At 46.3% G+C, this 12371-nt stretch overlaps 1 long non-coding RNA gene across 1 annotated transcript in view; it reads left to right on the forward strand.

Moving 5' to 3' along the window:
* Positions 1-12160, forward strand: part of LOC135895789 (uncharacterized) — a 30475-nt gene extending 18315 nt beyond the window's left edge. Inside the window, exons 2-4 of the long non-coding RNA XR_010562477.1 lie at positions 5404-5461; positions 9210-9320; positions 12051-12160. This is a non-coding gene — a long non-coding RNA (uncharacterized lncRNA). The remainder of the gene's footprint in view (positions 1-5403; positions 5462-9209; positions 9321-12050) is intronic.
* The last annotated feature ends 211 nt before the right edge of the window (positions 12161-12371 follow it).

The raw sequence follows: 12371 nt of genomic DNA on the forward strand, positions 1-12371 counted from the left end.
TACCACGTTCCCATCCCGACTTGGTCGTCGCCTGCGGTTTCGGCCCGAGGAGCTCCCCGCGTGGGATTTCAGATGGCTTAAAACTCCTCAGGACCTCAATAAAGTTCTTGACTGACTAACACCGTGTCGTCCGCATACTGGAACACGGAGCATTTGGAAATTGCCAAAGGAAAGTCATTAACAAATATATTAAACAACAATGGCGATAGAGTGGACCCCTGAGGAACTCCAGCTTTCAACGAGCTTAATTAGAACTAAAAACACCCTTATCATTGGTAGCGACCACTTGAAATCTGTTGCTCACGTAATTGTCGAGAATGATACAAAAATGCCCACGAAATCCCCCAAAATGCAGTTTACTTAACAAGATTTTATGATTCAGGGATTAAAACGCTTTCGCTACATATAAGTACAGCGCACACGTGAAAAGATTCTGATCGAATGCCGAGAACAGTTCATCTAAAAATTCCTCAAGCAGTGCCACGCTACCGCGCTTTGAAACAAAGCCAAACTGTCGATCAGTCAGGATGGAAACTTTGTTAAGAAAAGAAAAACATAGTGTGGAAAAGAGATTTTTCTAAGACGTGAGCAATAACCAGGAATATAGAAACTGGCTGATAGTTTTCAATACTATCTTTCTTCCCTGACTTGTGTATTGGTAAAAGCACTGCAGTTTTTAGGCATTCTGGAATTTCGGCACCTTCCAAATAACCATTCAGTATATGCAAGGTAATATCTGACAGTGTACTGAAGTTCCTTCTGATGGCGTGTAAAGATATTCCATCATATCCAGTGGGCTTGTTAGGACGGGAACTGTAAATAATTTTTTCCAGATCACCCTTCAAAATTATCAGAAGAAAAGCTGACGCAGATACGGATTGCTCTAGCGACCGAGTGCTTGTGGATGGAGAGACAGCTCTTTGGGATGCTCTAACAAAGTGCTTATTGAAAGCATCAGCCACTGCTTTGGGAGGTTGCCTAAAAGCATCGAAAACTGACCATTTACTGGAACTCACTCTTCTGAGATAATTTACCAAAGACCAAGTTTTGCTTACATTATTTGAATATTGTTGGAATTTGTAAAAAAAAGTAACAGCGTTTGGCTCCACGCAAAAGAGCAACAACTCTATTTCTTTAATAATAATAATAATAATAATAATAATAATAATAATAATAATAATAATAATAATAATAATAATAATAATAATAATAATAATAATAATAATAATAATAATAATAACAACAACAACAACAACAACATAGGGGGGCTCTGCAGCTCAAACCCTACCTCCCCCCCACTTTCCTCTTGAATTTTCGCGAAGCAATTAAACAATGTATATGAGGAATATCAACAAAGGCAACAGTGAAGAATATGCTATAAACGAACCAAGAATATTGACTGCAAAGGAGGCGATAGCGGCACTGGGCGATCTCAGCGACATATACTCTGTGGCTGCTCGGCTCTCTTGGTTCTTTATTCTATGGCTCTCGCCGAGCACCGTAGAAGAGCGATAGCCACCCTCCCGCTATACTCTGAGGCCTCAGGATTTGAACGCCTGGCGCCTTCCCGCTGGTCACCCCGACAGGCGGCGCCTCATATTCCAGTAATTATACTCCGACTTCTACAGGACTCAAAAGTGGTCGATAATATCCGAACTGACCTTCCACTTCGTCCCTCCCCTCGCCCTGATGGATTTACTTCCTGGGGGCGGAAACTTTTCATGGTTATTTTAACAGACGTTTTAACAACAACAACGCTTTACTTTGCGTAGCTCCATAGTGTGAACCTCGGTGCAATGAAGTTGACTTCAATCGCACATACTGTCAGATGAAGTGCGCACACAAAACATTAACGTCCTACATAGCAACACCTCTATTAAATTCGTGTTAAATAAAGGGTTTCTTTTAACGGGCTTATGCTAGCTGCTATATATTGTGAACGGCACAGTGCGCCACCTTTACAACGAAGTGACCTGTATAACGAAGGATTTTGGAGGCCCCAATAAGCAATTCGTCATAAAGGCGTTTGACTGCATTGGACCCTTTTCAGTTATGTTTCCTATCGCCCCGAGAGAACTCTACGACACACCATGTTTAAATTTGGTGAAATAGCGGGGCATGTTGAGTTTGTATCGAAACATGACTGTTTTGGGAACTAATTATGCGCTTTGCACATAAATGCTCAACCCTGCTTACTTCCATACGTAATACGAGACTCGTAGCCGGCTTCCCCAGTGTTTTCGGTCAATTAAATGAGGTACCTTGCCTATATTTTAATTGTGAAAATATGAGTGATATATGTGTAGGCGAAGTACAAACTGTGTGGGTTAATTAATTGTGTGCGCAGAATTTAGCCCACAGTTCCGAGAGAACTGCATCTGCCCGCTCTATATATGTTGTGGGAGCGTTTTTCATCATATCCATGAATATTGTACTGTGCACACATAATTACTCATTTAAGGTTAGCTTACTGCCCAACATCCTGTAAGTGTCCAACGTCGACCGGAAATTCCTCAAGAGTGACCGTGGAGTCAAAATGGAGAAATAAAAGCGAAGGGTAGGCAGGGAGGTTATAACCAGAGGACATCTCCGATACCTGTACTAGGGAATGGGAAAGAAAGAGAGAGAAGATAGCAAACAAAGGAGAGAATGGACAATGTAGAACTGTCTGTCACACTGTTTGTGAAGGCGCCACGTATTCACATAGAATGTCCTTGTCCCACTGAGATATTGGAGGCGAGCTTCATCACTGGAAAAGCTGGCGTCACCATCAGCGTGACGTGGCATGAGGGATCACGTGGACACAGCGGCCGCGTCGGCTGCTTCGCAAGCGCCGAAGCGAACTGAAAACGAAAGTTTAAAGTCCCACCTGCGCTGTGGTTCTGATTAAGTGGTGAGGTTTTACCGCCTTGGGTATCTACTTGGCGGCATTTGAAAGCACTATAATAGGTAGTTGCTGTTTTTGGAGGCGTGCAGCATAGTAAGCTCCTGCTAGGTGCCGCAGGGCCGTACGTACGTAACAGAGCTTGGTGTCAGCCTTATTCACACGTAGCCGCAGGACATGAAGCTACTTGAAGCTTGGCTCGCGAAACTTAGAACCGGCAAACAGCCATCGGCCACAACTCGGGTATGCAGCAAGCACAGACGCGAGGAAGACTCCTGCTGCGGCGTCGAGATTGCGATGTTCGGTGAGTAGCAGGAAACGCGCACTGAGGCTCTCGTTCGCGCCCGCTGCCCGGCTAATGTCATGACGCTTTATTTGGTCTATGAACTTGTTGATGCTAGATTCTGGCAAGTTCACTGGAATTGAAAGGGAGTAGCAAGAAGCACATTAAAAAAAAGTCACGGCACATGCATGGTCATGTTTGTGTTATGAATTAATGTTTACGAAAAAGAAGCAGTGGGAAATCGTACGCTGTGGAGAACGATAAACAAACACACAGTGCTACGTAACTTGAGAAATAATATTGAAAAGTAAAAAAATTTAGAAAAAAAACAAGAGATTGAATCGTCGCGACGCACATCACAGTGTTGTGCCATTACCACAAGCCCGGATTCCGAATCTGCAAGATGCAGAATTTATCCTGCGAGCGCCCAAATTCTCCCTTGAAAAGGCAAGATGCTGAGCCGTCAGGCAGTGGTGTCCTGCGGGAGAAGCATCAACAGGCAACGTGTTCAGACGTGTCAGTGTGTGCCAGACAGCGCGGCGCCGCACCTCCCTTTGCCTGGAGGTCACCGCGCGCGCGAACTTTGAACCGGGTGGCCAGCGCGGTCGCTGGTTGGACCCCTCGGACGACCGTCGTGTGCTGACTTTGTGTTGGGCCGTTTGAGTGACAATGGTTCCTCGGGGATTATAAAAGACGTGACGCGCTGCCTGAAAAACAGGATCCGCCGACCCACCGGGAGACAGTGTCGCTCCCGACTGGGGTGAAATGTGTCACGCGTTTTCGCCGGACGTCGCCGTGCGGGAACAGTCTCGTTTGTGTGAGCTCTCGGCCCCAGTGCCGATCCGATCTTGTCCTGTACAATGACCTGTATATAATGTATAAAATCCCTTTTGTTATTCTCATCGACGCCTGGCTCGGAGTCTTCGCTACCAACCCTCTGTCACGAAACGGGTGACGAGCGCTACGGGACCACAAAGTCGTAATAGTGGTGCAGCGGTGCAAAGCCGTAACAACAGTCGCTGCAGGCATCGAAGTCTCTGTAACGAAATTATTTTTGAACAGCTCTGATAGCGTCCACGCACCAATTATTGCTTGTGTACTGTCAAATGCTCATATTCTGCGCCATAAAGCTCACGGCACGGTGCGAAAACGCGCTCGCAGCGAAAGCAAAACATTGTGCGCAGACATGCGTGAAGACGTGCAGTCGGTCGCTGCGAACCCGTGCAACCGCTGATTTGAGGCTGCGTTCTGTTATGCTCCCTTTGGTTATACAGACAGCCCACTATAATTAAATACATATTTCACATTGTTTGCTCTCACTGTTTGCCTACCTTTCACGCAAGAAGCCGGTTCGGGAGACTCCACTGCGGCGCCCGCGTGCTTTGGCGTTCACTACGTATTCGGTAAAGGGATAGCGTCTGTAAACGATTCTGTGCTACCAGTTTGCCCAATATTAGTGTTTTCACAGTAAAAAGCTTCCCGCATTTTGAGGGTACTTACAGAAATCACCAGGTGGCGTTTTTATTGAGCACCGTAAGCCAAACCTAAATATGAGGAGCGCGCCGCGTTATCCCTCATACTACGCAAGGTAGGCGCTTCAGGCAGATGGCGACTCCGTAAGTCCTCGCTCACAATAAAGCGTCACACAGTGCATAGTCACAATTTGTCGCACAATTTGGAGTGTCTCAGGAAACACAGCAGTACCTTTATAGCGGCTCGCGCTAATGACAGTGCAGGTCAGTGCCCGAGAGTTTTTTTTCTTCTGTAAATGGGCACTTGGTCCAGCTACTCTAGCGTGGCTGAGAGCGTTGCTTCTTGCTGGTTGAAGTAAGGACATTCGTAAATCAGGAACGCGATTGTTTAACTGCAGCCGCACTGAAAATTCACTGATAAAGCAGTACGAATTTTAAAACGTTACTCCAAGCCATAAACGGGCCAGGTAGGTCACGACGATCGTGAGAGGCCGCACGAAATACGAATTTGTAAATTAAGATACAAGATATTAAGGCGTGCGCCTGTAAATTCAGATGCATTCCACCGATCCAATAGATGACGTGCCAGCGTGCGAAGTTTTTTTTTTTCGTTGCTTCAGATCTCTTAATAAGGATGGCAACACTAGCTGACACATGGGCAGATCGGGCAGCTGCGTGCCCTTGATCATTTCCACGGAAGCCGCAGTGACTCTAGGCAACCGCCGACATATATTTTCTCGTGTTCTTTGTCAATTGCTCAACAGATGGAGGACTTGTCTGATCTCTGCGACGAGCTGCTCATGGGATCCGTGACGTAGAACGGTAAGTGAACTCTGGAGGGCTGCCTTGGAATCACAAAATTAAGATTAACCACGGATGGGGTGGTTTCTCAATACTGAAATTCAGGGCTGCATGGAGGGCCACGCAGGTTTCTTTTGCAAGTGTGCATGCCCGTCAGAGGGAGGCTGTATCTTGGAAAATCCAGGAACAAATCATTATAAAGCTGTAGCATTGATCGTACCGATGTGTCCCATACAATAAGTTTGAGGTCTGTTATTGTGTAGTTAACCTTTTCTTTAGGTATATGAAACGTGCTTAAGAAGCGGAGTTTGATCCGTTCGTTTGCAATTTGTCGTATAAATCATTGCCTGAACTTTCCTGAAAAAAAAAAAGAAGCTCTCTTATGCATTGAAGCACAAAAGTAACTGGAACTCCCATGTATTTCGTTCCACACTTTGGGAAAGAATATCTCGAAGCTGGTCTCATCCTGGAAATTTATTTCAAGTGGATACGTCTTGCAAGCTCATTGGCTGCAATTTGCAATTTGTAATATGTGCTGCAAAGTAATTAATAAGACAGTTAATTAGTGATTTTTGATATTACAACACGAGTCAGTGCAAAGTTGCCTACGAAGGTTGAAAACAGACGAGTGTCGTAATTGTACTAGTGGAGCAACGCCGCGAACAAATGCTTGCACCTTTCGGGGGCCCGCTGCGCACAAACACCTTCCTCTTTTAAATCTCCGGCTGGCTTGAAAATCTCTTTGTCTCTCTCTAAAAAAAAAATTTTTTTTTGATGCGGCTCGCTGGGCATGCCGGGTGTTGGCATGCACAGCGCAACAGTTTCCGCGGTTTCGTCGGTGAAATCCTTGAGACCGATCAAAATAAAGTAATCGGCAGCAAGGACCCTTTTGGCTTCTACGATACACCTCGATTCGACCCCACGAAACAGAAACGCGTGAGCGCAGCACCAAGTGAAAAAAACCATCGTGAACATCGTAGCCATCTTTGTTCATTTGGGCAGTGTTGCCAGCGGAAGTAACAAATTCTGGAGTTGCCAATGTGGCTTCCAAAGTGGGGCTGACTGGTTGTGAAGGCGGCGTGTTAAACAAAAATAGTGAATTACTGCCGGAGATAAATGCGCAACTAAGTAGTCGTATATCCCAGTGATGTATACGCAAGGTGTAGTTTCATTCTATAATTCTTTATAATTACGTTTCAGAGCAAGTTCCAGGCTCTGTTGCAGGCTGCGTTGCTGCGCCGTCCTAGGGTAATATACCAAGCACGCTTTCGCCGCCGGCGCACAGAAATCTCATCAGTAAAATTTTGTGTATTCTTCGATATTGCATTTCGATTTCTCGTGCAAGTAATAACGGTCTATTCGAGTAATGCAGCTCAACGAATAGAATTGTGCCATCTGTCAAAGGCGATTAAACAAAAATTGGCAGTCTTCGCAAGGTCACCCAGTGCATATTTTATTCCTTTTCACGCTTCGTCAGCGATCCGACCACCGCTCTAGCCGCGTTATCATGGTATATCTACCGCATAAACTCGTAAACACTTGCTTACTAACTAAATTACCGAGCATGGCGTTAGCGCGCAAAGGCAAACATGCACACACCACACTTTATGACCGCGGACAACTCGCTGTCAAAACGGTGGCGTGAGGAAGCGCGGCAGCAGCAGCGAGCGAAGTGACCTTCGTGCTGTCTATCGCTTCAACGCAAATCGGGCCGCGAGAACACGGCACATGCAAAGCCACGAATCGTCGGCCCACCTAGAATGTGGCCCCAAAGCATATTATTTTCAAGATAAAGCCAGCGCCACCGCGTTGCTGCCGAAGTACAACGCCCCCCTGCCTCCCCTCCCCCTCGGTCCCGTGCGCGTGATGGAAGACGGCGTGCTTCGTCCCCTCTTTCCTTCCTTGAGCGCACGAGATCGAGTGTTGGACTGAGCCGCGATAGTCGGCTCACCCTCGCAAGCTTTCACTCGCACACACAGACGCGCGCGGCGACGGTGTTATCGCCCTTGGACTTTATGCAGAACATCACGGCGACGGCGGAGGAAAAAAATGCTCCCGGAGTGTCCATACAATTGCAATCGCAATAAAATGAATTAAAGGCAACCCTTGTGGTGCTTCCCGTTGCGTGCCTCTATTGCGTTACTATATTCGCGGACTAGGCAATGCAAAGCAAGGAGCTTCTGAGCATGTCCGCGTGCGACGGTTTCGCATGTGCCCAAGCGCGGAAGAGAAAAGCAGTGAAATAAGTCGTTTTTTTTTTAGACTGAGTGGTGCATTCTGCGTTACGCTGCTGTCGTAAATAAGTTGTAATTGTTTTCTTATCACCAACTCAAGATAACGTCGATGATAACGCGGGAATATTTTCAGGAGCGCTCTTACTTGCGCGCGGTCTGTGATAGAAAGTTGTCCGCGAATTCATGGTGCGCATGCAGATGCTCTTGGAAGGATCCAGTTACGTAAGAGACACTAGAGAGAAACACCGAATCAGTTCAAACTGATAAAGCATTCGGTCAAAACTCGATTTTCAATAAATTAGTGATAACAGGTTGATTAGCAAAAGAAATAAAAAAGAGAAAAGCTTTATTGGTGTAGTGAATCTTGTGATGAGCCACCATGGTTCTGAAGTCAGGAAGAAAGAAAATCAGGGTGAAGTTTCACTTCTTTAATTTTGCGCCGAAGCTGCAGAACCTGTAGGTCAGTGTGACATCTCTAATTTAAATATATTTGATAAGTAGCACCGCGTTCTGATAGGGGCGGAATGCCAAAACGCTCGTGTACCGTGTTGTACCGTGTTTTCAGTACACTCTGAAGAAGGTCTGGGGGTCAAAATTAATCTGGTGTTCCACACTGTGGCATGCATGCTTCATAATCACATCGTGGTCTTAGCACGTAAAACACCAGAGTTAAATTGTTTGTTTTAATTTAATTTCTTTGTTGTCGACCCAGTAATTACGCTGTGAAGACCCAATTCCTCGAGAGTGCAAAAATAATGAATTACGCTGCGTTTAAAAAAAAAATGCGACGAATTCAAAACGCGCGGCAAGTGAAGCGCGACTTCGGACGTGGGAAAGAAAGCAGGCCATTCACGTCACCGACTCCTGATCTGGCGGTCTCGTGGTACCAAACACCTTTGACATTTACCGTGATGCCGAAAGCTGAGTCCTTTTAGCACTCGAATAATTGGGCAAGACGGATGAGCGAGTTCCCCTGGGTTTCCAAGATAAGCGCATTAGGCGACACTGCAGATGCATTGGCCTTCAACCACCGCACCGCGGGCTGAATGGCGTGCTCACGATTTGCTTGTGAAACGCATGTGGCCTCCATTTCCGCTTTCGGTGGCATGGACCATAGGGTTTCATACAGTAAACTCTATGGCACGAACAGTTTCCCTTTTCACATCCGAAGCTACGCTGGAGTGTGTTTTGAATGTGTCGCATGAAAGGTAGTGTAATAAGTCATTTGAGGCGCTCTCCTAAAACAAACTTTAAGCCTCGATCGTAACGTAAATGGAATAGACAGCTACATTAAAAGAAAAAAAAAACGGAAGGAAAGGTCGACGTACATGATGGTTCAAAGGATTCGAAGATGAAATGTTGATTGCATCTTTCTATTCTGTCTTTTTCTGTTTCCTTTTCATTATTCACTCATTTCGTATCTTGTTCGTCCCGTATTTCACGCGCAATTACGTCGACCTTGCGTGTCTTCTTCATGGCTGACACTTGGTTGGTTGACCCGCTGAATGGGATAAATTTTATTAAATGTCCTGCAGGACGCGCGTCAGCGCGCAGCGGGCGTCTCCCACGCAAGGGCCGACCTTACAAAGCCCGCTACTCCAAGACCAGCGATGGGCCGTCCAGCAGGCCCGCGCAGTGGCCGCCAGGTACTCCTTCTTAGTTGACCCATTCTTTTTTTGACCAAGAGGCCAGGTACGATACCGAAGTTAGTGCAGTCTAAGGTGCAACGCGGTTAATTTTCGGCTATATTGGCTTAATTACGCCGGCACCATTAATTTTACGTACTCGGCGAACTGAGGCTCACTTCTTGTGAGCATCACCGAAGCCGCCTTCCAGACATCATCGCCTCGCGCGAGCCCTGCCAAGCGAACTCATTCCATATCCCAAGAGTGCGCATATAGACATACTGCGGCTTTGCCTCAGTATGTCTATATCTGTGGTGGTGCAACCTTTACAGGGGTCTAGTGCAATGTATTTAATATTGTACTATGTTGGCGCTAATTACACCCGTACCGTTAATGTTGCCTATTCTGCGACTAATTTTCACTTCTTTTCACGTTGAGACCTACATTTTGATACCTTTTGCAACTCGCTACGATGATCTGAAGGCGCGAAAGAACAGTTTTCTTTCTGGGAGTGGTTACAAGATACTCAGGTACGCCAAACCCGTGTGAATTCATCAGATAAGAATACTCCTTTAATATAACGACAGGGCTGTTGCCCAGAAGGACATATGTTCCGCAGCGTGGATAAGTCAGAACAAGTCCATATAGAGGGCGTAGTGTAGTGCGGTCGACTCAACCGTACGTGTCTTAATTACTACAGGTTGAGTCCGTCAACTTGTGAATGTGCAACATGGATGAATCGGTCGAAAAGAACAACAAACCGACCCAGAACTTTTATAGTAGGAGGATTTAGTCTTTTTTGTTGCATACTGCGCACTATAACGCTGTGGTCGCCGTTCCTCTTTGATGTTCGATGCGTTGCTGGGCCAGCTTGCTTCAGAAACGACGGCGAGCAGAAGCAGAAAGACTGAAATAATGCGGAAGTTGTTGGTTCAGTCGCCACATGCGACAAGCTATGCTATCAACTTTCCTTTCCCTTTACCTCATTATTTATGCATTTCAATGAAAGATAACAATGAATTTACCTTACGCTTTCTATGGCTTCGTTGTCTGTTACTGCGTGTGGTTGTGACTAAAGAAAAATCGAGCCTCTTTGGATTCCTTTCTCGCTCATAAAAAGAAACACGAAGTCATGTGACGATGTAGCGGCGTGGACTTTCTCCCAGAAGAAGGGCACCTCGTGAAGAATCGCATGAAAGAAGAAAAACCCGACAATTTTTTTATGTAGAGCTTGTTAATTAGCTGCACAAGCTCTTCATTAGAAGCCGGGCTGAAAGGGCTTCAAAATTAATTTAATTACTGAAATAAAACCTCCAATGGTCTGCACTTGATCACAAACACCATTGTACATTCCATGAGCTACGTGCGAGCCGCTCCACGGAAAGGAAACGAAATAATAATAATAATAATAATAATAATAATAATAATAATAATAATAATAATAATAATAATAATAATAATAATATAGAGCAACACATGGACCAACGCTGTTTCATGACTTGAAACTGGCGACACGTACTCGTGGAAAGCTTACCTCGAGCCCTTTTTTAGTCAGTCTTATTTGTTTCAGAATGTTCCAACCACCTCCCCTTTGCCTCAACCCGTTTTTCTTGATAGTAATGTCCGTAGACAAATTAATCTAGAGAATTTACTTGATAGATACAATCGCTGACTTATGGCATCTTCAGCTGATCGTTTCTGAGCGCTAGAGCGCTCTCGCGAGCGGCGCTGTCTTCGGCTGGCTGAAAGAGGGTGCGAGCCTTGCGTTCGGCTGGTTCTTTTCGATCACTCTCCTCCACCTTCGAGTGCTCTGAGGCGCTCCGAGCCCTGCCGTGGGAGCCATAGAGTTTTCGTCGAGATTGACGCTTTTCCCGCAACCTCATCAAAGCACAGCGTTACAGCTGTTGGCGACGGTCCACCGTAACCTGGACAGTTAACCTAGGCCACTGCATGCTGGCGTCTTGACTATAGCCCGTCTCACCGGCGCGTCCGCCGGTTTTGAGCGTTGGATCGACGAAACATTAGGACGTTGGCTGTAGTCACGTGGTTTCGCATCTGCCATTTTCTCCTCCGAGAGCGAGTCACACCTTCGGCTTGCGCGCTTGTGCTCTGCCTCTGAGCTCGGGGAACGCTGGATCTGCACGACTCTGCTTCGGGGGATGGAGGCGACAGTCGAAGATACCATTTAGCGGCATTGTGGCCATGGGAGTGCCACTGTGCGACTGCTTGATTTTTTTATGTTCACCATGCCTTATCTCAGATATGTCTTCGCTCTAGATTCCTGCTTTTGACAGCGCATGGTGCATTTGCGGCACGTAGAACGTACGTTATGCAAGAATGCATATTTTAGAACGTTCAGTAACAACAATTGCTTTTGTGCACATTAAAACAGACGCTGCTTGACTGTTGCTTGTTTCTCGCAGTACTCGCGACAGCACAAAGTCTTTTAAGCAGAGTGTGTTCTAGGTTCATACACGCTTGCCCAGGTGTACCACAATGCACGTGCTGATAGAACGTTACGCTGAATATGTGCATTTTGCCGCCCTCTGCACCATGGGGGGGGGGGGGGGGCGCCTGCCAGTCGACGCTTGATCCGGGAAGATGGGAAAAAAGTGGTCTGGCCATTTTGAGCTGACAAGCGTAGAGCATACAGTGCGCGCTAACGATCGTGTTTGCAAAGAATTACATTGCTACGCGCCGCGGAAAGGTCTGAAATTTCAATCCGAACGCCGTTTTCCCTTTCTCTCGCAGCGAACGCGCTCCAAGCCAGACAGTGACGTAGTCGTGTCCCTACGCCTACGTAGTCGGGGCCGCAGTGTGACGTCGCTCGAGGTGACACGTGACTTCGATAATTATTCAAGGTAATGTCTGTTATTTGTGTGATCTGTTGCTTTAATTGACGAATTGAAGTTTAGAGAAATAATAAAACACAAAAACAGAATGTCTGCGTGTTTTTTTTTTACTTCGCACCGAAGCAAGAGAGATGTACTTCCGCTTCGTCTACTTGTTCCCACGGTCGCGAAGTCACGTGCGCAGGTACCGAAACTATGCCATTTTCTACTGTGTTCCAGC

This window comes from Dermacentor albipictus, chromosome 4 (genome assembly GCF_038994185.2).
Source record: "Dermacentor albipictus isolate Rhodes 1998 colony chromosome 4, USDA_Dalb.pri_finalv2, whole genome shotgun sequence".
NCBI lineage: Eukaryota > Metazoa > Arthropoda > Arachnida > Ixodida > Ixodidae > Dermacentor > Dermacentor albipictus.